Source organism: Lissotriton helveticus, chromosome 5_1 (assembly GCF_964261635.1).
Source record: "Lissotriton helveticus chromosome 5_1, aLisHel1.1, whole genome shotgun sequence".
Classification (NCBI taxonomy): domain Eukaryota; kingdom Metazoa; phylum Chordata; class Amphibia; order Caudata; family Salamandridae; genus Lissotriton; species Lissotriton helveticus.
In genome coordinates, this window is record NC_136065.1 from 1902995625 (window position 1) to 1903021695 (window position 26071).

Consider the following 26071-nt stretch of genomic DNA (forward strand, 5'->3'; position numbering starts at 1 on the left):
TGCACCACCATTCAAAAATCATCTTTGGGAATGAACATTGCACCATGCTCAAGAAACAGAACTGAAATTGTGAACGCTGGAAAATGCCCTTTTTACCTTGGAATCTGGAACAAAGATGAGGGATTTGGCTTAGGGAACAAACTGTGAGGTAATAGCATGCACAGCAAGTAACTCGGGCCACATCTGTACAATTAAAAGAACGTACATACACCTGGATAATGGCAGAACAAAATCGATTTAGTGCAGGATTAAAGAGTATACAGTACACCAACTTTAACTTCTAGACTACCTCATGGTATGTTCGCTACCATCTAAGAAGCCAGAAGCAAGCTAACCCGGCCTTAAGATTCCTGTCCCTCCAAAAATGCAGAAGCCCCTTTGTTTGATCCATTGTGCGTTTGATAAGCAAGTATCCCTGTTCAATCAAAAGAAATTCAATATCAACATTTCCCACAGCACCCTCAGATCAGTATCACAGGGACAGGCTGCAATCCCCAACTAAGGGCTGTGCATTCTTAGACATATCCCAAAGCTGTGGAATTACCTCCCTAATCCTCTTTGTTGGAAATATCGTACTTAAAAGAAAACAGTTTACATTAGAATAATGTCAAACAGGCGTGTGCTTATTGGGGTAAAAACAGTGAAAGTGGTTGAGTGAGTTGCACGGGAAAGATCAGACCTCACTAATGAGTTGTCATAGTAATCAGCAATTCCGCCTTCATGACTGGGCATATAGACACATTATTACTGTTATAACTAATAATACTTATTATTATTATTATTATTATAATATCAGTTTTAGATGCGGGGAGTACAGCTAATCAATAACACCAAAGGCTACTCCAGCTGCGTTTGGTTTAGGGCCATGTAAATTGTTGACAAGTAAACATATTTTGTACTTTTCGTATCATACACGTCGAAAGTCGGAGAAGTATTTAATGTTTTCCTCTCTGCATTCAATCCAATTTCTTAATAGGGGGGAGGGAATCTTAGGAGTTCTAGGAGGACTATTTATTTGTGAAGTGTTACGTCATGTCTTGTTGGTAACATGTATGAGGAAAGATCGAGGGGCCAAATGTATGGCCATCGAATTTTGTTTGTCGCAAATTGTGACAAATTGCGAGTTGCAATATTCAATGTACAACTGTGTCTCAAACACTGTTTGCGATTCCCAATGGGGGTGCAAATTTCATGGCTCATGAATATTAATGAGGCTGTTGCAGTTTGCTACCCCATTGGGAATGGCTAGCACTCCCAGGGATGGTGGCCTGCTGGGGTCAGCAGACCACCATGTCTGGGACTGCTTTGTCAATAAAGCAGTATTTTTTTTAAAATGCACCCCATTTTCCCTAAAGGAAATCGGGCTGCATTTAAAAAAGACAAATGAAATTTCTCGGTTTCATTTTTAGGTCTCGGCTAGAAGCGAGCGAAGCTCGCTCTCGCCAGAGACCTTATTGTTAACGGCTCAGCTTCCCAGGAGGACAGCACTGGCCGCGCGCGCCGATTTGTTAAGGCCACGCGCACGAGAACGCGCTCGCGGCCAGGTGCTGTCCTCCTCGAAAGCTGCCTCCCTTCCCCGTGCAGGGCGGGCCGCCGCGCTGCCTGCGGCGACCCGGAAGCATTGCCGGCCAAACAGGAAGTAGGTGCTGTCTGCACCTGGGAAAACGAGGAGACAGAAAGCATGACTGTTTTGGGTGAGCCCTAACCTGCTGGTTCTTTGGAACGGCTGCTGGGCTGCCGTTGGTGCCTCGCGCACTTGCGTGCAGTGTCCGCTCGGTGGCGCCTCCGCTCAGGCCGCTGATATTTATTTGCAAACTGCGCAAGGCGGGCGAAGCTCACCCATCGCGCCTCGGAGCTCCGTGTGCGGGCTGATGCAGACCAAGGTCTCCGGAGCGTCGGGAACTGCCTGGCGGTTCAGGCGGAGGACTCGTATGCGAGTGACTCTGCCCCCAACCCTACCACCCCCCTCTGCCCAATCCTATAAGTGTACCGCGTCTCACACACCCCCTCCCAGAGCGAGCGGAGGCCGGGGCAGTAGCTGAGCCGCTCTACCCCAGCAGGGAGCACTTCAGAGATAAGGACGTTCGAAGCTTAGGGAGTTTGTCCAACTACAACTTAATCATTTGGTAACAGCGGAGTTGCCTTACTGTGTGATCCCGTTACAGTCAATGCGTCCCACTAAGACTTATCAGTAACGAACCTGTCCCCAGGTGTGACAGTTACGGGGGGGGGAGGGCGGAGTTAGGTTGCTGTCGCCCGTTTTGACAGCGGCAGTCATGCATTTCAAAAATAACAAAAATAAAGACTACACGTCGAGCAGGGGACTTACAGTAGCTTTTTAGAACGCTACCTAAACCTCGTTCTTGTTTGTATCTAGCCCTCGTGTTTATTTTCTTTTTTTTACTTGCAGCACTATTAGTATGTGCACGGTGCAGTATGGAAACGTACATATGGAATATGTCAGTGTGCATTTTTCTAATAACGCACATTGACCTGAACCCCATTCTGGCACTGTAACCTTCTTGGCAGTGAAAGTTGACGGAATGGGGGTGCGGTGTCTAGGCGGTAAAGGAAAATCCTATTATCGCTCATTGCAGTGGCCCGCTTTTTATCAACAGAAGTGTGAAAGTCTGAGTTTTCAGATCGTGACATTCAGGCTACACACAGGTCTGAGTGGGGCGTGTTTTCAAGGTACGTGTGTTTGGGTGGAGAGGTTGGAAGATATGAATGACTACAACATCCACATAAGTACACCTGCCAAGTGTAACTTTGCGAATACCTTTCAGTTATTTATAGCCCTATGAAGCGACAGCAGTGCGGCAAGAGGCGCCATATAAAATAATAATAATAATATGCATTATGATTATTGCTATTATTGTTAGTAAGACTACTAGTAGTAGTAGTGCTAGTAGGTATAGTAGGAGTAGTACTAGTAGGAGCAGTAGCAGTAGTAGTAAGCCACTGCCTCCTATGACGTGTTCATTTGCTAGTCTAGCCTCATGTTCACTAGGACAGAGGGGAATGTTGTTCAGATTACTAAAGTTAAGGTGTCTGCGCACGCTTTAGAATACTTGAGCATGTAAATATAAGATAAACGCGGCTGTTAGTGATTACACCGCTCATGTGTGTCTGTAGCTTTCTGTCTTTGGCATTGCAAAGAGGGCCATTCAAGATCCTAAACTAAGTGGGAACGCGCGCCCTTGCTAAAACACCTACGCCGAAATAATCGATCTGCGTGTAATGAATAAGGAAAACACCATACCTTGCTGCCTGATGTTGCCTGGACTGTAATCATTAATTTGAACAAAAAATGTGACTTAAAGTAGAAAAAAATACTAAATTGGACACATTCTTGTAAACACACGAAACAAGCATTTGCAAATCAATAGGTCTCACATTTGCGAGAGTTTAATCTATTGGCATTGTAAAAAACAATGCCTTTTATTTATGTTTTTAAAATCAACACATAAATAAAAGGCAATGTCATTTACAATGGCAATAGCTCAAACTCGCGCAAATGCGAGACCTATTGCATTGCAAATGCTTGTTAAGGGCAGGGAGGGACCACTGCCTACCCTTGAAAAATATTTGTGCACCCATTCACAAAGAGGAAGGGGTCCCCTGGGTACCCCTTCCGATTGCAAATGGTTTACCACCTACTCTAAGTAGGTGGTAAACTACAAGTTTTTTGTTGCCCTTCTCTATTTAAATAAATTAATTCCAGAAATGGTGCAATGTTTAAAGACTTTCATTTACTTGAATTTCCATTTAGTTCTTGGAATAATTAATTCAGCCAACTTATTATCAGTTCACTGGTTCCAAAAGTCTTATTCTGCCTGGATACACAGTTCTAATACTTCTCTTCTGTATTCCTTCTTTTCAGAGGTCTGGACTCAAGTGACACCACCATCAAACTCATCCACGTATTCATGTCCCACAGAAGCGAATATAAGTATCAGGTAAATGTATTATCTAGTCCAGTGGTTCATAACTAAGACTTTCGGTTTTCCGTTTTTACAGATAAATACAGACAGAAAGCAATGTGTTTCCTGTCTGTATTTATTTTCAAACGCAGAAAAAAGCTGAAAATTGTGCTTTTTGTGAGAGCCTCTCAATGCTGTCTTATAGAAATTCTAGGCAATCGCTGAGCAGATCGATAGCATGGACAGTTAAAAAACAGGATGAGATTTCCTTAAATAGGCATATGTAAACATTTATTTTTAGTATAACGCTAATATATACTTGTGAGTGTAATGTTTTGTTATACGTGGCTGCTTAATTTTCCAAACAGTGACAGGCATCCATGTATGAGTGCATGTTGAAGAGTTAAATAAATGTAGAAATATACCATTTTAAGGCTCCATTTATTCTCAAAACGCAAAATAAATATATGGATAAATACCAACAAGATAGCCAGAACATAAATATGGATGAATACAGACGGAAATGTTATTAAATAAATACCACAAAACCGGGAGCCCAATTCATAACCTGGGGTCCGCGAAGCCTACTCGGTGGGTTTGTGATGGCTTATAGAAAATCAAATAATAATAAACGATTAATACACTGTATAGAAATAAGGATTAAAATTGTACACAAGAATATTGTAAAACATTCTGTAAATGTGAAGGAATTTGAAATTGGGCACTAAACATTAAATTACTATCTTCAGACTGATTCGTGGGAGCAGTGCTAGTGCATCAAACAGAATATAGTATGGAAGAATGCGAGGCCTCAATTTTTTATGTTTCGCCCTGGGCGTTGGCAACTGCGTAGTAGTTGCCCCGCCCACGGCGAAACCTCATGATTCTACATATGTACTTTGGTTCAGCCTCTGTCTACCATTGGCTAGCTCCATAAATGGAGGCTAGCCATTGGGAGACAGAGGCTGCCAATCACGCTTTCTCGTGAAAACGCGATTCGGGGGCGTTTCTGGGACTTTTTTAAAGTCCCGCCCCTTTGTCCCGGGCCGCGCTGTCATTGGCTGCCGGCCCGGGACACCCCCGTGACGTCATCCCCGGGCCGCGCTGTGATTGGCTGGCCGGCCCGGGACCTGACTTGTTTTCAGTGGGATGGTTGGCGAGGCAGATGCTTTTGGTGTAGTGGTCACTCCTTGGACATCTGTATTCTGTTTGCCCCCGCAGCAAGTCAGATTAGGCCACGTTGCAGTTACCATCTCCTTAAAGTAGTATCCTGATCAGACCTCCTCTACCCAAAGGTTGCACCCCAGTTCCTGTGCAACAACAGCCCTGTGGGGGCAGCGGCCTTGCGGTGTCTCTGTGGTCAGCGTAGCAGACGGAAAGAGCTCCAATGCAGTAGAGTATCTCTACACGGGTGGCGAATGTCAGGTGCCCCGCCCGGGGTATGCACAGCCGGGTCCTGGCGCTGTCGCACTACTACCAGTGCCAATCTCAGTTTGCAATGCGTGGATGCCTGCCAGGGCATAAGGGGAGTGGCGGCAAGCAGCGGATAACCTCCTGGAGAGAGGTCCCTCTGCAAGTACAGCAGACGTTGTGCCCGGCTGAGCTGCCCACGTAGTGCCGCCCCAAAGCGCCTCCCTACCAGCTGGGATTATCCCGGGGGCTTCAGTCCCATCGTGCCTCTCTTCTCCGGACTGCGCAGGTACTTCAAAAGGCAGCAGCCAGTGTCAGCTCACCACCACCCCCCAACCCCCCCGGGGCGACGCTGACTCAGGTAGCGGCCGCTCTCACGCCGTAAGTTATAGGAGGGGGGGGCGTTCTCTGCCCATCAGTTGTAGGAGGGGGGGCGCTCTCAACCCGTCATCGGCAGTAGCAGCCCAATCGGGCCAGGCAACGTCCGATCGCCTCACGCTCCCGAATCCGCCTTAGTGAGTGCATGGGCGCCACACCGGGCAGAAGCAAGGCACGGGATCCCGTAGGTGGCTCCTGCCTCTCCTCCGCCGACAGCGCCAGACCCAGCATTGGGGGTGCCGTGCGCTCACAGTGCCACCTCGGGGAGGTGGGGGTTTGCCAAAGTATCTCCCTAATGCATGCGTGCCCAGACGTCTCCGCCGTTCACTATTCCTGCCCTGCGATAGAGCTGTCAGCAGAATCGGCCTGCACCCACAAAGGCAGGTTGGGAGCTCGATCAGGTCCCTCGCTGCAGCACTTTACACAGCGGTAAGCATCAGATCAGAAGCTGTAATCAAAGGCAGTCGCCAACCTGTTTATGGTAGCTGTGCCCTTCCTATCGGCCTTGTGGGCGGAGTCAGAACCCGGGCTCGCGTAGCCCAACCCGTCCACATCAAGGTCATGCCACGAACGGTCACATCGGTCAGATGGTGATCAGCGGGGCATGGGCGAGCTCAGGTTGATGACGCCACACCAGGACGATGCTCCGCGGTACCAATGTCGTCAAACACGGCTATGTCAGGAGTTATCAGCCCGTTCAGGGGAGCCCACAGTTAAGACCGGTTGAAACTACAGGGTCTAATCCAAATATCAGACACTTCCTTCTCTTTGTGCATCTTTCCAAACCTATCTTCTCGACAAGTATTCTTTACCCCAGGCATAGCTCGTGGTTATAAAGCAATTTATTTGCCCGCTGGTTTAATAATTTAGTTGCCCACTGTACGTGCAGTCGCTTAATTGATACATTGTAAAAATAGTTTTACAGTTTTATTGTGCACTGGCCACAATAAAAAAAATGCCTGCACAACAGCAATCTCCAGCGGCATCGAGCTGGCTGCTGTTGCGAAGCATCATTTTCGTCCTGCCTTTACAAAAAAATTTAAGAAATATTTGTTGAGGTTGCCTGGACCCTGTTCCCTTCCCCCTGCACGGGGATTCCTCGCGTGCGTAACCATAGTAACCGCGCTCACGTGCCCGCACATTCATGCCTTGCAATGTTCACTCTGACCAACAGAGGTTATTCTAATCCCCTTCTTCTCATTTTAATTTAGCAGCGCGCATTGCTTCGGTAATTAAAGTGACCTCATCCACTACGGAGTTCCATCTTAATTGTTAACAGGCTATTAGTGTTACTGAGATGCTGCTGCAAATCCCATCAGAGGAGTGACGACTAAATTTATGGATAATATTTTGAAACTTTAAATACAATGTTATAGGGCAAATATGTTAAAATCAGGCTTATCACGGTTCCCCCACAGTCAGAAAGTCGGAGATGCGAGTGCAGCCTATTAACGCCAAGCGGGATCACGACTTAACGAACTGGTCTCAGAGAAAATTCTCGGGTTACTCGAATGTTTCATTTCATGACACTCTCTGTCTAGCCCTCTTTTCTCCATTCCTGCCTCTCCTCTGTTGCACCCATCGCTCTCTCTCCACCTTCCGCCCCACGCCCCCGCCTCTTCGCCTTGCCTGACTCCCACATGCCAATGCTGAATGACAAAGCCGGATCGGGTGAAGTTGTGCGAGTCCCCCGGGCGCGGCGCTCCCTCCCCGGGTGCCGGAGGAGACCCCCCAGGCTCCCGTGGGCCCCTCCCGCAGGACTGGGGCTCCCCGTTATTGGTGCTGATGGGCTGCGGTGTGCGCAGCTGGAGGAATTCTAAAATGCACCCTCCCTTAGGAGTTCAACCCGGCGGATTCCCACAGGTGGCACTGGGAGGGAAGGGGGTGGGAGGCTAAGACTACCGCTCCCACGGGAAAATGCTTTTTACGAGTATGTGAGGGATTTGGGATACAGCCCTAAAGAGTATGGGGTGTTAATAATGGAATAGGATTGTGGGGCTTATTTGCATATGCCTAGGATGTGGCTGTGTTTTGTTGGGGTCACTGGGCTTTGATGTCTGGACTGGACGTGGGATGGGGCTTTGTAAGATCTGATTAGGTTTTCACTCGGCGGGAAGGGGGGGGCGTGGGGTCTATCAAGGGTTTCATAACGGAGGGCATGAGGGGGGGGGTGCCCATACTGGACTTTCCAGGGTCTCACAAAATAAATAAAAATAAAATAAAAAAATCTGTTCAGGATCTCGGATGGAGGGGTAGGAAGGGGGGGGGGGGTTCTTACATGGTTCAGTCCAGGATCAAAGAAGGTGGGGTCGTAGCTGGGAGTCTCAGACGGACCTGTTCATGGTTTCCCCTTAAAAGCAGATAAAGGCGATCTCCCACGGAGCTGTCCAATGTTTCACTCCCAGGAGGGGAGAGGGCGCGGATCTGCCGGAAGTGATGTTAAGAGGCATATATAAGAGATTATCCATCAGTAATAAACATGACACCGAAGCCTATTTTACATGCAAGTTTGTGCTCGCCATTAGGAAGTGGTAGTCTCACCCCCAGAGTCTACAAATATTTAGAATGGATATTTTGATGGAAGCAAGGGCTGCTCCATTTCTGTTCGATGACACCGGGTTTTACACTTGCTGCGGCTACAACCCTGGGGCGCCAGTGGTATTACCGTGGAAAGTCACGCAAAACAGGTCAGCCTTTGAAAACTGTCACTGTGACAGCCTCAAATGTAAAACCCCAGGCGGGACAAGGTGTGGAACCACACCCCCACAGAGAGGCTGGTGCCACACTTCTATAGCAGGACTGCCTTCTTTCCGTCATTAGGGGCATCGTATCCAGTCCTCATCCTTTATGTCATCACCTAATGCATTATGGGTATTGTAGTCTTGCTTCCATTGAACTAATTAGACTAAAACACCTGAAAACCATGACTGCTCCAGTGTGTGTGTATGTGACTGCTCCAGTGTGTGTGTGTGTATGTGACTGCTCCAGTGTGTGTGTGTATGACTGCTCCAGTGTGTGTGTGTGTGTGTGTGTATGTGACTGCTCCAGAGTGTGTGTGTGACTGCTCCAGTGTGTGTGTGTGTGTGTGTGTGTGACTGCTCCAGTGTGTGTATGTGTGTGTGTGTATGTGTGTGTGTGTGTGACTGCTCCAGAATGTGTGCGTGTGTGACAGCTCCAGTGTGTGTGTGTGTATGTGACTGATCCCGAGTGTGTGTGTGACTACTCCAGTGTGTGTATGTGTGTGTGTGACTGCTCCAGTGTGTGTGTGTGTGTGTGTGTGTGACTTCTCCAGTGTGTGTGTGTGTGTGACTGCTCCAGTGTGTGTATGTGTGTGTTTGTGTGTGTGCGTGTATGTGTGTGTGTGACTGCTCCAGAATGTGTGCGTGTGTGACAGCTCCAGTGTGTGTGTGTGTATGTGACTGATCCCGAGTGTGTGTGTGTGTGTGACTACTCCAGTGTGTGTATGTGACTGCTCCAGAGTGTGTGCGTGTGTGACTGCTCCAGTGTGTGTGTGTGTGTGCATGTTACTGCTCCAGAGTGTGTGTGTGTGTGACTGCTCCAGGGTGTGTGTGTATGTGACTGCTCCAGGGTGTATGTGTATGTGACTGCTCCAGAGTGTGTGTGTATGTGACTGCTCCAAAGTGTGTGTGTGTGTGTGTGTGTGTATGTGACTGCTCCAGTGTGTGTATGTGACTGCTCCAGAGTGTGTGTGTGTGACTGCTCCAGTGTGTGTGTGTTTGTGTGACTGCTCCAGTGGGTGTGTGTATGTGACTGCTCTGGGTGTGTGTGTGTGTGGCTCTGGGTGTGTGTGGCTGGCTCTGGGTGTGTGGGTGTGTGTGGCTCTGGGTGTGTGTGTGTGTGGTCGTAATTGCTGTCTGCTGAGCTCGTCCGTAGGGTACAATAGGTCTCACATTTGCGAGAGATTAAGCTATTGGCAATGTAAATGACAATGCCATTTATTTATCGGTTTTCAAAACCAACACATAAATACAAATTTTGTCATTTACAATGCCAATAGCTCTAACTTTTCCAAAGGCGAAACCGTTGCATTGTAAATGCTTGTTTTTTGTATTTGTTAACAAATTAAATAAAATGTTTAATAATTTCTGTATTTGTTTGATGAATGCTTGTTTCTGTATTTTTGTGTATTGCTTTGTGGTTCAAATCATCGAGAATGCTTAGGTCGGGATCCCCATTACAATAATGACTCAGGGTGATCCATGGATTCCAGTAATGACTCTATGGGGGGACCTGGATGCCAATAATGATTTAGTGTGGCTCTCCGGATTCCAGGGGCTCAACAATAGTCGAAAGGTTAGGAACCACTGATTTAGGGCCTAATTACGGTTCGAACACCCGAGAACCATGTCTGCGCCCGCCAGTAGCCCATTGTACTGGCAGTCTGTCGTATTACGAGTTGCCAACAGTGCCGGCTGTGTGGATACGGAGAGCTTGCAGCCGTGGTGAGTACTTTCACAAATATGTCGATGCCTGTGTGCATTCGGATGCACACATATGCATTGTACATGTAAAACAAAGTACCACCTACCCATTGCTGGAGTCCGGCCCCAGGTGGGCAGTCCTGGCAATGGGTATATGGTACCAACATGACTCTACTGTAGATCGCCCCAAACAGTGAAGGGGGACCTGAAGGAAGGGAACCACGTCAGACTCTGCCTGGAAGAACAAGAAAGGGGTGATTACACACCCCAAGCCCTCCGTCACCACCACCTTACACCAGGGTGTCGGACCGCCACAGTCAGCTCATGAAAAAGGCAACTCGTAATACGGATGGCAGTGTGCCCTCCCTTGTACTGCTCTATGGTGGCTGCCTTTCCCTGACCGCGAATCTGGTGGTCGGAGGTCTGCTGGCAGTCTTGGCGGTTCAGCCACAGTCTTTGCAAAACCTATCCTCCAACTCATAATACGGCGGTCGGAGAGCCGAGCTCTACACAGTCAGACCGCCTCTGCCGGTCCACTGACCGCCAAACTCGTAATAAGGCCCCATGTCTTTAATTTTCTACCACGATTCATTTCTTTACTTTCCCTTGTTCCTCTATTTGTCGAGCTCCTTGTTGCATCATTTATTTCAACCTATTTCTTTCCATGCATTTTTCTCTATTTTCAGTATTTTTGCTAGGATGATACTTTTCTTTTGGGATGTGAGCTGAAGTGCCTCGGAACTTAACCCTGATTTCACTCGTCATAACTTTCACATTCTAGTCTGGAAACCACTCCTTCCTTTACGGTATTCACCCACCACCAATCACAATTCAGTGCTGCTTAAATATGCATTAGTGCCATGAATTAACAAATAATGTCAATGATTCTTGGTAGAGCCTTCCTCTTTCCACTGTGAGTTTAATATTCCCTTGCCCGCAGTCACTAACCCAGAAAGGCCTAGAGTCTCACGACTCGTGGTAGGAACAGGCCACCTCCCGGGATTGGTCGAGGCGTCTCCACCTAGCATATGAATATGACCTCTTTCTGCCCTCGCTGCTCACTTCTTTTTCGTTGGCTCCTTCATCCTCCTTCCGTGTTGGCACTTAGGTCATACAGGTTCTGCCTTTTCCCACTCCACAAAATCCCCTTCCCATCGGCACTTCCTCTCCTACTCGTTTCCTGCAGGAACCACCAGCATAGTGTTTTCTCTTTTTTTATATGCTCTTATTGTTTTTCATCTTTCTTCTTTTCTCTTCTCCTTCTTGCCTGATCTTTGCACCACTTTCTGTTTCTTGAGCCCTAATCTTGCTTTCTTTTTACGGTTGCTTTCTTCCTTGATGCAGTGCGAGGAAGCAACCTGTCACCAGCAGTGTCAGGCAAGAACCCTAATTCAGATGGTTGAAGACAGTGAGAGATAGTCTCCATTTGTTAAAACTGGATATATTTATTGGCCTAGGTTAATTTTTCTGACAAACCAATATTCACAATTACCTGATATGGCAGTTCGGATTACTAGCAATAATAACGTCAGCTATGATGCTCATGACGAAATCAATAACTTCTAGTATTACCTTCAGACGGCGAAACAAATGGACAATATCTAAAGTGATTTCAGGTGACAGATTATACATGGCAAAGAACACATCCCAGGAATATAAAATGGAAGCTTTCACCATTCTTAGTAAAACTCAATCGTTGGGTTAGTTTTTTGTAGAAGTATTTTGTAGCTAAGTACAAGGAGATCTGAAAAGGATATGGTGCTGCCCTCACTTTGTCTGGCTTCCATTGCAATCAAGAAGTCTACTTTGTATGGAAAGAGCAAGTCACGAATCAGAAATGTCAATCTGAGAGCAGATCAAGAATATTAGGACTCTAAAAATGAACATTACAAGCCTCAAGGCAACCCTAAATGCTAAACTTTAACTGGTTTCATGTGCTCAGCGATTTGACCGCATCACAAAAGTTGTCCTAGTCTCCTAATGACTTTGAATGAAAGCAAGAAACAATTACAAATTGGCCTCTATTATACATAAAACCCTTCATTGTGGCACTGTGGAATACTTTCTATCTCTGAATGGTGCCCCTCTCTTCAAAGCTTCAAACTCCCTTTTCTGACAAGATAGATCCTCTATGGAAAACAAATACACTGGCACAATCCGTTTCTAGTATGTTTTTAGCGACATGCTCCACAAGAAAATAAAAGTTTAAAACGGGCTCACCGAGTAAATACAGATTACTCGGCGAGCCGCCTTTAATCACCAGCAGAGCCTTCGCTGAAACCTCTGAGCTGTGATAAATCCATCTGCCCGAGCAGGAGCTGAACCCTGCAGAGATCACTGGACAATATAGCCAACCAATGTAGACTGCACCCCACACTCAGCTGGCCCGTGAAGACAAGCATTCAACCCCACATAATTTAACACAATGCCACACAATTAAGTTCCAGGCAATTCCACAACATACAAATCCACACCGCATAATTCCACTACATACAACACATTTTAACATCTCATAATTTCACATCACACAATTCCACTCCTCACCATTCCACTCAATGCCACATAATTTCAATACAACAAATTCAACTCCATATATTTTCCCTCTGCTCCATGCCACATAATTTACATTCCCATAATACCACTTCACACAACTTAATTCCACTCCCAATACATAATTACACTCTGAGCAACACAATTAAAATCCAGATAATTACACTCCACATAATTACACATACATAATTACACTTCACGCCACATAATTACATTCCGCATATATCCACCCAGCTCCAAAACACACAATTACCCTCCACATAATTCCACTACTCACCATGCTACATAATTCCACTCAATTCCACACCACATAATTCAACGCTACAAAACTCTACATCACGCCACAAAATTACACTCCACATATTGCCATGCACACCACATAATTACACTCTACACCGTAACACATAAGAAAACTCCACATAAATCCATTCCACACAGCAACGCTCCACATAAATACAAATCACACAATGCCACATAATTCCACTCAACATAATTCATCTTAATGTCACACAATTCCATGCCCCAGAATTCAACTCAACATTCCATTCCACCCCACATAATTTCACACCAAACCACATAATTCCACTCAACACATAATTCTGCTACACACCACATACATCTAATCCACACCACAGAATTCCACATTATGCCACATAATTCAACACCACGCCAAATAATTCCACTCTACTACGTAACTCCACAAGACACAATACCACTCCACACAATTACACTCCATGACACACAATCCTACTCCACATAATTCCAGTACACTCAATACCACATAATTACTATCCACATGATTCCACTGCACACCATGCCACATAATTCCACTACACATAATGTAACTCAATTCCACAACAAACAATTCCACTCCAACCACATATTTCCACTCCACACCACCTATTCCTAATCCACACAATATAATTCAACATTTCTCTACACAATTCCACTCCACTACATGCCACTCCACGACACACAACGTCCCTCTACGTAAATCCACACCATGCAACATAATTACACTGCACAATGTCACATATTTCAACTCAACAACACAAACATCCACTGCGCTTCGAATCACTTAGCTAAAACACTTTGACAAAGCCAATAGCTCTTGGATTGCCAAAGCCTACTGGCATTGCCAATGCTTGCTAAAAATATGTTTTGTTTTACTGGTGGTAAAGTGTCCCTCAAAGTGTCACACAAAAGGAACTGACATGTCACACATACGGACATGTAAAAAACGAAATGTCAAACATTAGCAAAGGGAAAAATTGGCAGCTATGGGCTTCTGCCGATTTCTTGCTGTCTGCCATGTTTAATAACGATCTGATATAGTGTAGCATGAATTCGCTAAATCCGAGTCATATTTACGTAGTTTTATAAGAACTCACATGATAGAAAACAATAATAGTTATCAGACTGGAAATCGAATCCCGGACTATCAAACCAAGACAGTGTGCCATAAATGATTGAAGGCAAGGATGCACTTACCAACCACCTCTTGTCTGCTGCGCCTTTCGTAAATAAAACACTTCCTGCTTTCTGTAGACCCTGACAACATAAACAAGGCAGCCTGCGCAAGACAGACCTACCGAGAAGACCTTGTTGGTCACAGCGACCTCTAGTGTTCATCTAAAAGCCTCTGCCTTCAGCTCACAGAGGCTACCCTGGGTGACTTCAGCTGTCTGTGTACATGGGTTTAAGGACACAGCATCAAAGGAATCTGCTCAAGGAGATTCACTCCTGATAAACACCTTTTAGCGGAAAGGGGCAAGAACATTACACACCAGTGAATTTAAGGCCCTTTTAGCACAAGCGGACAATACATATACTACAGACAGGCAGACAGACTGACAGACAGACGTTTTAGCTAAAACAGAATACATAGCCCTCAAGAAGAGGGGAGAGATGATGTATGCTTTAATACTGCACGTGATGTGTGGATGTAACCTGCATTTATTTAGAAAATGTATTTGGTGAATTAATGTAGCGTGCATCAATTCACCACAAATCATGACAGAAATAAAAATACTTCTGCTTTTTGCATTATATTGCATTTGGGATTCAAAATTATATATTTCTTTATCTATTAAACCTGAACTAAGGGGTTCATCTGTTTTTTTTATTTGTTGACTCACACCAAGGTTTTCGTACAGTTCCTCCTCTTGTAGGCCTTCAGAAAATTACTTTTGTTTGGGTTACAGGTTTTGCCACCGACTGAAAACGAATCCGTTTTTGATTATGATTAAGTGAAAATCCACCCCATATAATTATTTTATTTTCTTCTCCATCTTGTAAATATTTTTCCTAGTCAAGATTTTACTTTTGCCACGCGGTCTGAAAATAAGAGAATTTGGTGCACTCATAATTTGAAGTCGGGTACATAAATTGGGTGGAAAAGGCAGCGGGAATGTTGTGAAGGTATATCTTTGTGGGTATTCTTATGGTGGAACATCTGCCAATTGGCAGATGTTTCTTTGCCGTAAAAGTGATCAAGGATTGGGATACTTCTTACAACTTTAACCTGTTAATCAGAATTTAGGAATTCTGACCCTCCATCAAACTTTTTGCAGTTGAAAGTGGTCTTCGTTGCTTACAGTTACTAGATATGGGTAGGGACCATGGCTTGAGCCTTATTGTGCAATACAGAGATTTGACCAGAGTGAAACAGTTTAGTTACGAAAGGAAATTGAGATTGCAGCACCTAAATCTTCTCTATTACAAAATTGAAAGTATAACTACAAATCTATGTTCTCTTAACTCTCATCCAAAAAAACAACGAAGTACCAGAATTCCTTTGTTGGGGTTGCCATTTTCCCAATGCAGCATTGAATACATTGTATAATTGTACATTGGGAAAACACAAAACGTGTGTTTTTTCTCTATGGATTTTTATACTCCCTTTTGAGAAACCCTCTTTTCCACATCTCAACAAAGTTTGACTGTGTTTTTTCATTGTCCCATTCGGGACAGGAAATTACTCCTGCCCTGGTCAGGCATACATTTCTGAGCAAAATCTCTTTGTCTATTGAGAAGCTTTCAATCAATCAATCAATCAGTGAATTGTGAAGCGCGCTACTCATCCGAAGGGGTCTCAAGGCGCTGGGGGTGGGGGTGCAGCTCTAGTCAGTCAAAAAGCCAGGTCTTGAGGGTCTTCCTAAAGATGTGAAGAGTGAGGCCACGTCTGATGTTGATCGGGAGCTTGTTCCAGGTCTTTGCTGCAATGTAAGAAAAGGATATTCCACCCGTTCTGGCTCTGCGGATGCGCAGGGTTTCGGCAAGGGCGAGGTCGGCGGATCGTAGGTTTCTCTGAGGTACTTGGAAGGAGATTCTTTTGTTGAGATATTGGGGTCCAGTGTTGTGTAGGCATTTGTAGGTGTGGGTGAGTATCTTGAAGTTTACTCTCTTCTTGACGGGAAGCCAGTGGAGGTCTCGCAGGTGTTGGGTGATGTGTTTGTGTCGTGGGATGCCGAGGACGAGTCTGGCTACAGTTTTCTATATGGTCTGATACTTGCAGAGCAGAGATTTGTCGTTCCCGGCATAGAGGGTGTAGTCCAGTCTGCTGGTTATGAGTGTGTGGGTGAGGGTCTTTGCTGATTAAGGGGAGATCTATTTGAAGAGGATGAGCTGGGTGTGGTCAGCGTAGGATACTATGCTGAATCCATGCTGTCTGACGACGATGGCGAGGGGGGCCATGTAGATGTTGAAGAGCGTGGGGCTGAGCGATGATCCTTGGGGTACTCCGCAGTTGATCTCTGTGGGTTCGGAGAGGAAGGGCAGAAGTCTGATTCTTTGGGTTCTGCTGGTGAGGAAGGAGAGGAGGCAGTTCAGGGCGGGTCCCTGTATGCCTGTGTTGCGGAGTCTGGCAGTGAGAGTGCGGTGGGAGACGGTGTTAAAGGCTTCAGAGAGGTCGAGTAGGATCAGGGCTGCAGTGTGGCCTAGGTCGAGGAGGATGCAGATGTTGCGGCAAGTAGGGTAGTCTCAGTGCTGTGGTTGCTGCGGAATCCGGATTGGGAGGTGTCGGGATGGATTCATCTTCGATGAATTTCGTTAGTTGGCCGTTGATGATCTTCTCTGTGACTTTGCCCGTGAAAGGGAGGAGAGAGATGGGTCGGTAGTTCTTGAGGTTTGTCAGTTCTGTTGAGGGCTACTTGAGAAGGGGCTTGACTTCTGTGCATTCCTAGTTGTGGGGAATGTGCCGGCTTCGAAGGTGGCGTTGATGGTGCGTTGTAGCTCAGTTGCAATGATGCGGTGGCTCTGTGGAAGAAGTGCACAGGCCATCCCAGACAATCGCACGGCTGGTAGACCCCCCGAGAGACAGAGGGAATCCAGAGAGTGGAATAAAGTGGAAGATTCAGAGTTAGAATTGTCAGTGAGAGAGTGCAACTGGTTTGCTTGTCTCTCACTCTCTGTTGTGGTAACAACAAGAGTATTACTTTGCCATGTCGAAATGGCAGTTAAAACTGCACACACAGGGTGCAAGGGCAGGCCTAAAGACATGTTTACAGTGCTACTTTAGTGGGTTGCACAAAGAGTGCTGCAGTCTACTTGAGCATTTAATTTATAGGCCCTGGGTACATGTAGTACCTTATACTAGGACTTATAAGTAGCTGTATCTCTCATATAATAAAACACTTATTATTTAATTTGCCTATGTTGAATAGGATTGAAGAGAAATGGATGAATTCTGTTTCATGGAATTTTCAGGGAAATTGTTTATAATTTTTTTTAATCTGGCGGTGAATATAACGACTTTGGAAGTTAAAGAGCAGTTTAAGACATTTAAATCATAAATCCGAAATCTAAGGCATATTTCCAAAAAAAAGCCTGCAGCTGTTTTTGCTAGAGTTTGTAAAAGAATAACAGGGTTACCGGATTCCAAGTCAAACCTCGGTATTAAAATAGTATAACAAAAAACACTGCAGTGGTGTCTTGTAATTGATCTAGAAGGGTCAATTTTTTTTGTAAAAGCACCAATGAACACAGCAGTGCAACTGAAGGTACAATAATAACAGTAGATTAATAATAGAGTTTTGCATTTTTCTGCATAAAGTGACCAACAGAGTGGGTGGCATAGTGTGTTGGTGAATAACAGATCCATGAATAATCAAGGAATAAACTTTAACTGTGCGGTAATCCCAGGTGGGAACACAACATAGTGAGACAATTTTTTGCTCAGGGGGTCAATCCAACAGAATCTTGTTCTGCATAAAAATGTTAAACGTCTTGGTAAGCTACTTGTGAACAGTTAATATTTCAGTCTTAATGTGCAAATCCACAGGTCATCATCGGGACTGTGGAAACATTATGATGCCATTTGAGGTCGGTGTCATTTTGTAAACGACTCAGTATGGGTCTGTATGAGCTCGAGAGCCCAAAGGTATAAGGGCTAAAGAACTAGATCACGTTTGGGAGCAGGAGAAGGAGTTAAAGAGATTATCACTGGTAAGTCAAGCATAGCGTTGTCCATGGGAGCTGTATCTTCAGGCACTTGCTCAATATCCAACAGCTCTTCACTTTATGAGAGTTTACTGGAGTCTTCATTTGACTTGCAGGTGAATGATGTGGCCTATTAGGGGTGTAAACTTACAGTGGTGAAATCCCAAGTATTCTGCAAACTCATTGAAGTCTCTACTTCTGAAAGGAGGTTCAGTGTCAGATTTGACAGCTAGTTGAATGCCAGAAGTTGAAAATATCTTGTTCGTAGCAGAAACAATGTTAGCTTTCATGCCAGAAAAAGCGATGACTTTGGAAACCTAGAAAAATTCATGGGGACTACAGCACTGATGATCTGTCTTGATTCTCTCATGGTCACACCATTATTAATTGTTTGGAGTGCTCAGTAGCCTCTTGTAGTCACATTAGTACAATATAATAAAGCTTCAAAATAGATAACTACAATAACTCATTGGGAAGTCACCAGCTAAGGCACTGCCTCAAGTGTGGGCTCTTCTTGTGAGGCCGTAATAATGTTGTCTTTGACCAAGGCAATAGGTTGCCTCTGCGTGACTACAAAGGAAGCGTAGTCCTCTGCATTGCAATGTAGGATTCTGATCATTTCCAGGCCTGTGAATGTTAAATTGATAATTCTGCAATTCCAAGCCCCACCTCTTTGTATGAGGGTGCATCATTGCCTAGACATTGCCAAATATGGATATGAAGCTTGATGATAAGTCACAAAAGTGAAAGACTCCTGTTACATGAACAAGTGAAAGCTTTCACAAACCCAACCCACTGTCAGACTTTCCTACTCTGTTTTGGAATATGTCTTCTCTCAACTTGTCAGCCTGTGATTGGCATAGGCAATACACGGCCAGGACAGCTCGGGATCAGATTCATGCAGGGAATCACAGAGAACAACTAGATTGGAATTAACAATTATCCTTTGTGCAAAGTATTGTCAAAATCTGCTGTTTCATCTGCTTTGGCAATGCAGATTCTAATTCTTTCAAAAAGTGGTCGCATACTGCTCAGACAACCTGCAGTTAAATAAGATTTTAATTTTAGAACCAGTAAAATCCATTAGGTATGTTAAAAACCTTGATAGCTCTGTGTTTTTCAAACATTGGTATACAATAGCTTGGTCATGAAGGAATCTCATGCTCCTGGCTCGTACTACTTCTTTCCTCATCTCTAAAATGGCAGTCACCTGCCCGAGGGTTTGCAACTGCCCGTTGAGGTGACTCTGCAGCCAGACCACTTCAGGTTTTTGCTCTCTTTTCCTTCCCTTTTCATCAAGGCTGTTCCTTCCTTGGTTTATTCCAGACTTTCACAGCCCATGATGCCTTCTGTCATGAAATGTGTGATATAATTTCCTTTTCTTGTTCTTTTACTATTTAAAGGCCTTTGTCTGGTTGGAGGGTGTGTCGCAACAATCCATGTTCCTTTGCTTGTTTCCTTTTTCTCTGCACTTCCTGATCATAACACTTTACTCTTGGGACTTGCTCTCCTGGATTCCTGACTCCTGGTTTTCTCAAACCCAGTGAAAACTTAATCAGCAAGGAGATTTTTTACGCCTTTGGCTTTTTCCTCCTGAGAAAGTGACAGTTTCTCATTGCCTCTTGCCTAAAACATATTCCAGTGTGTGGTGACATTGTAGCTTCGGGAACAGTCTGCCTCACTGAGGACAGTGGAAGACATAGATCTGGATTGCGGGTAAGTAACTAGCCCTCAACAGACAGTGCTCAAAAAGGTGAATTGCGGAAAGGGCTTCATAAGAAAATCAATCAATCAATCAGGGGATTGTAAGCGCGCTACTCACCCGTGAGGGTCTCAAGTCGCTGGGGGAGGGGGGTGGAGGGGGGGGGGGTGGGTTTGCAGGTCTTCTTAGCCGAAGAGCCAGGTCTTGAGGGTTTTTATGAAGGTGTTCAGGGAGGGAGCCCACCTGATGTCTGCCGGTAGCTCGTTCCACGTCTTGGCTGCAATGTGGGAGAAGGATCTTCTGTCTGCTCTGGCTCCGTAGACGCGCAGGTGTATTGACATTTCCAACTCACAACCGGGCAACTGGATCAGCGGAGCACTGGATCAAATCACTCCTTTAGTTAATCAGAATTTTTGCAAACAAAAACCATTGGCCAATTGGCTTCTTGATGAACTTTTAGCTTTATAAAAGAATTGTACGCGCCTTTTTTTTTAACCTGGAGCCAATGAAGGGCCCTCAAGTGAGGGGTTATGTGGGACCTAGGTAGGAGTCTGAGTAGCAGTCCCACTTCCTCTATTGGTCGTTATAATGTCACCAGGGCCACTCTGCAATGGCCCGTCCCCAGATGAACGACACCAGATATGAGTCCAATTCTTAGAATCGGGCTCTTGGTATCCATATAGGTAATGTGGTAAACAAATATAATCGGAGCGGCAGGGCTATCATTTTTAGTAGCGCCACTCTGCCGGCGACAGATAGAGGGAGTGCACTCCAGAATGTCATGGTGTCTTTTAAGGATCATTTCATCCACCTATGTACTTCTGCCAAATTACTTTGAGCCTCAACTGTACAGCGAACTCTGTCATCCTTTCCTCAGCTCCTTGTAAATTCCCATCCCAAATCTCTAAAGAACTAGAGTAGGCAATCTGCATATAGTCCAATATGATGCGTATGCCCTCCTAACTGCAGTCCCTGGTATTTTCCTCCCAACCGAGAAAGGCAAGCCAATGGCTCCATGGCTAGTGCGAACAGCAGTGGGGAGAGAAGGCACCCCTGAGGTGTTCCCCTCTTCATACCATACTGCCCAGAAATCGCACAGCCCGTTCGCACTCTTGGCAGGGGTTCCATATATAGACGCTGCACCCAGCGCAAGAAGTCTTGCCCCAGTTGCATTCGCTCTAGGACTCCATATAATTATCCCCACTCCAGGCTATCAAAAGCCTTTGTTATATTGATGGCAAAAAGCGCTTCATCTCCGTCTTCCTGGTCACTTGCATCCATTATAGACAACAAATGTCTAATGTTGAGAGCTGTGTTTCTGCCTGGAATAAATCCCACCTGGTACAGGTGGACTAGCGTAGTCATGAATGAGAGAAGTCTCGTTGTTAGAATTTTGCTTAATATTTTAAAGTCCAAATTAAGCATTGAAAATGGTCTATAGGCCACAATCTAGGGGTGATTTACCCAGTTTAAGCAGTGGTATTACGATTGCTTCTCTCGGAACCACTTTCTCCTCTCTCGCCACTTCATACAACTCTACCTGTTTTGGGGCTAACTCCTCCACGTAAGCAGTGGAGAATTCGACAGGAAGCCCATCTGTTCCCAGGGTTTTGCCTCTGGCTAAGTCTTTAATGGCCCTCCATACTTCCGGCTCAGTAATGTCTGCTGCCAAAATTGCAGCATTTTCTTCTGTCAAGGTGGGGAGGGGGAGCAGAGCAAGAAAGTGTCAGTGCCATCTCCTCCAGTCTCCTTGTGCTTTTTTAAAGAGACACATAATACTCCATAAACCTGATATTTATCTCCTCCTGCCAATATAAATGGTGCCCATCCTGATCAGCTATTTTCACTATAGAGCTACCCATACGGGTCGGGTTGGCCAACCAGGCCAACAGGGATCCCGTCCTATTCCTTTCTGCATGGGTCCACTCCATATATCTTTTATAATCAAAACAGCACAGTCGTTCCTCTTGCGCTGCTACTTTCTCTTTTGCATCCAGGAGATCCTGTTGAATCTCCGGATGTTCAGGACTTAGTTTTTCTAGCTCATGCAATGCTCGGTCTGCGTTCTCCACATCTATCACCAGCGCACGTCGTACCCCAATGGAGGTCGCCATGCATCTTTCCTGGATCACCGCCTTAAAGGTGTCCCATTCCGTCAGTCTGGATGAAGTGGTGTTCGTATATGCAGAAAAGCAGTGGACTATGTGGCCTATAGTTTATTTGAGGAATACTTGATCTTCCAGGGCCTCCAGTTTAAGCCGCCAAGTAGGAATGGGTTGTTGGCCCAATCCCCATCTTAGTCGCATCAGAACTGGTTTATGATCTGATATAGTTTGTGCCAAATATTTCACTCCTTGTACCAATGCATGTATATCAGTGCCATACAAGAAGGTGTCTAGTCTGACGTGTAGATCATGTACATGTGAAAAATGGGAATAGTTTCTAGGTGACTGGTGTATGCGCCTCCACGTATCCACCATCTTCCATCTGGTTTGTAACTCCATGAAGGCCCTCGCTATCCTAATGGTCCGGTCCAGCGTCAGGTCCGCCACACATTGCAGATATCAGCCATTGAAGGTCAATTCAATGTGGTCCATGAAGCCGCAAACCCACTTGCTGATCTACCCTGAATTTGAATAGAGAGGGATTTCAATTGTTTTCATATAATACCATAATGTCATGCTTCAATCATCTGCTTACCAGTGAAACTGAGGGAATCATTCCCCTCCCAAATGAGCCAAAAGTAACAAACAGAATATCTACCTTCCTAAAAGGTTGTGTTCTTTGCAAATAAATCTCCAGGGCCCTTCGAATGTCAAGGATATGCAACAACTCCTCATCAGGAGAAGAGGGCGATGACATTTACAATGGTGACACAAGGTCACTTGAACAATGGAAAATCAAGGGCTCTTTTGGGATAGACTTAAGGACAGGCATCAGAACCACTTTCTTCAGAAAGAATTTTAAGAATGGTTCTGATCTCAAGAGAGCCCAGAGTTCCACAGATCCCCTCCCCAAGGAAATTGCCACTAAGAAACAAAACTCTATCTAGCATGTAATTCAAGTCCACAGATTCCAACGGCTCAAATGGAGCCTTCTGAAATGCCTATAGCACCAGTGGCAATTCATAGGTAGAAATTGGACGATGAATTGCTGGCCTATTCAGAAAAAAGCTTGTCAATAATCTCTAGGCCAACAGAACTAAAACGTCTAGGTGAGGACTTCTGGAGACCCTTATAGCCCACACTGGACTCTCAAAGTGGAGACTGCCAATCTAAGCATGAAAGCATCGCTCAAAAAATGTAATATTAATGCCAGATCATCAGAAACAGGACATTTTCTGCCAAAGCCTACAATAGATCTTTAATGGTGAAGGATGTCTAGACTGCTTAATACGTTCAGCCACCTTTGAGGAACAACTCAATCTTCCTAGGTTTGCTCTTTCAGGTGCCATGCCTTCAGATGCAGATAAGCCAAAGAAGCATAAAGGCCACTGGAAAGACAGTGCATCTATTTTCCAGACCTCCTGACATGGAGCCCTTGTACAAAACTGTGGCCGAAGAACATTCTCCCTGGAGGTAAACAAGTCCACTTCTGGAATCCCAATCCTGTGAACAACTGCTGGAAGGTGGTTTGAGATAGGGCTTACTACACTGAGGAGGGGAAAACGCTACTCAGTTGATCCGCAGGCCCATTCTGCCTCCCCGACTCCGTGCAGAGAGAGAAGAATGGACTCCCCTCATGAGCAAATATCCTGTGCCAGAGATTATAACGCCATCATCTTTGAGTTCCCCGATCCCCTTGATACATGCCATAACAACCCTGATGTCTGCTCTGATTTGCACATTGTGCCTATCCAATGATGAGGAGAAATGTAACAGAGCCAAGTGGACTCCTTCCAATTCTCTGCAATTAGACAAGAACATGACCTGAGTCTTGGACCAAATTCTGTGCACTGAGTCGTACTCTAGAATTGTCCTCCATCCAATCCCGCTTGTATCCGTGGTCAGGGTATTTAGAGGAGGAACTCTAGGTGCAACCCTTTGGCCAAATTCTCTTGACTTATCACCACTGCAATGAGTGGTATACTCCTTGGCATACTGGGATTCTGAACTTGTATTGCAGTGATTTGGGGCCATAAAGAATCAGCAGATGGTAAACTAATAGGTAAAAATAGAGTCTGGCCAATGGCAGAACGATCACTGATAACACCATAAGTCCCTGAACCCGCAATGACTCCCTTGCTGTTGGGGAGTTATGGGCTGGAAGTGCAGAAATGCAACTAATACATTAATAGTACACTTTTCCCAGATCTGTTCTGAAGTGTGCTACTATGTACAGAAGATTTTGCGTCTGTCGTCTGTATCAAATGAGATTTCTTGTGGTTTTGAAAGGAAACACGACTCATCAGTATCCCACGGCACTTTTCAACTTGCTGGTGAGCCTGAAAGAAACAAGAAGAAGAAATCAACCAGTCATCTAAATACAGAAAGACCATAATTCCTCTAGCGTAGATCAACCCCAACGGACGCGCAGCTGTTGAAGCTGCTGGTAGGGTGCTTGCATACCTTGCTTTAAGTTTATACAACATTTTATGTATTTTAAAGAGCCTGATTGGAATATTTCTGACTAAGTTTAGTGATTTTAACTTGTATTAGTTTAATTTACCTCTGTGCTGTTGGCTTTCGCTTTTACTGCTCTGGGACCACTGCCTTTTGAGTTCCCGCCTCCTCGGTCAGTCGCAGCTCACCGTTTGAGCGGAGGGAAGCAGAACTCACCTGACGCACATAGTGCACTTCTGGCTGGGTTAACAGCCTAGTGCACCACCTATATCATTCAGTCTATGGGCCGGACGCGCAGTGGTTGAAGCTGCTGGTAGGGTGCTTGCACACCTTGTTTTAAGTTTATAGAATATTTGATGTATGTTTAAAGAGCCTGATTGGATTATTTCTGCCTAAATTTAGTGCTTTCAACTTGTATTAGTTTAGTTGACCTCTGCGCCGTGGGGTATCGCTTTCACTGCTCTGGGACACTGCCTATTGAGTTCCCACCTCCTCGGTCCGCCGCGGCTCGCCGTTTGAGCGGAGGGAAGCGGAACTCACCTAATGTAAATGTAAATGTAAATGTACATGTATTTATATAGCGCAAATCGCCCACATCGCAGGCATCTATGCGCTTGCTTAGGGAACCCGTCCTGGTATTCCCCTGTGAGATAACCCCGGCAGGGTATCCACAAGGTGAAAGCCAGGCATCCCGCCGCGAGGGGCCGTTGTGGAGATTAAGCAAGCTATTGCCCAGAGTCGCAGAGTGTGAACCCGTGAGTCGAGTAGGCACCGGAGCGAGAATTATCGAGTCCGTGGAATTATTGAGCCCAACCCCCGTCGAGGTGGGGAATTGAACCCTGGTCCAGGGCCGATCTCAGCTTCCGGGTCTGCCGCCTCTAACCCCTGAGCCACACTTCTCCTAACGCACATAGTGCACTTCCGGCTTGGTTAGCAGCCTCGTGCATCACCTACATGATTCAGTTTATGGGCCGGACGCGCAAGCGGACGCACGCAGCTGGCGCGCAAAAGGCAAGTATGTCTACGCAAATGGCCAGGGATGTGGCCAGTTTTTCTAGCAAGATGGTTTTGCACCAGTCTTATTCAGGCAAGGAACTGCGTGACCTGAATCTTTTACCTTCTATGAGGTTCAACAAGTGCGCATGCTTCGATCATGGCAAATTGTTTTTAAAGAAGCCGGACAGTTGCGCCAACTGAGGCTTCTCTTTGTCTCAAGGCCTAATATCCCGCACGCTCTTTTCTAATAATTTGCCATCCTCGACGGACACCATTAAACTCCCTCATATAACGCGCGACACCCTTATCAATGCCTGGTCAGTGCCTAAACATACGTTGGATATTGCTGAGCTGAATGATGCTCAGGGCTTGGATATGCTTTTTATTACAGAAACATGGGCTGATGAGGCAGCAGGCCCGGATTTCTGTGTTGCTGTTCCACAGGGCTTCACAGTATTCAGACATGATAGAAAAACAGCGGGCTCACTTTGATCTATCGTGATACCTACAAAGCTTCCTTCGAGCCTATATCCTCCCAAGACTGTGAAGTCTTTTTTCAAACTAAAAATAGCCATTTGTCTCTCGTTTAAAGGGTTATTATTCTACCATCCACCAGGGGCGAAAATGGGTTTCTCACTTCTTTTAATCCACAAGCCTGTGCCCTTGAAA

General features: G+C 45.5%; 1 protein-coding gene across 5 annotated transcripts in view; it reads right to left on the minus strand.

Annotated features, from left to right (window-relative positions):
- The window catches only part of NKIRAS2 (NFKB inhibitor interacting Ras like 2), a 158312-nt gene that overhangs the window by 102827 nt on the left and 29414 nt on the right, over nt 1-26071 (minus strand). The window contains exon 1 of one of the 5 annotated variants that reach the window (XR_013594998.1): nt 14195-14241. The exons of 3 other annotated variants lie outside the window; for them this stretch is intronic. The gene's annotated coding sequence lies outside the window, so the exon portion shown is untranslated. Of the gene's footprint in view, nt 1-14194; nt 14248-26071 lie in introns of those variants that run through there. One more of the 5 variants, XM_078645426.1, reaches the window with a different exon arrangement.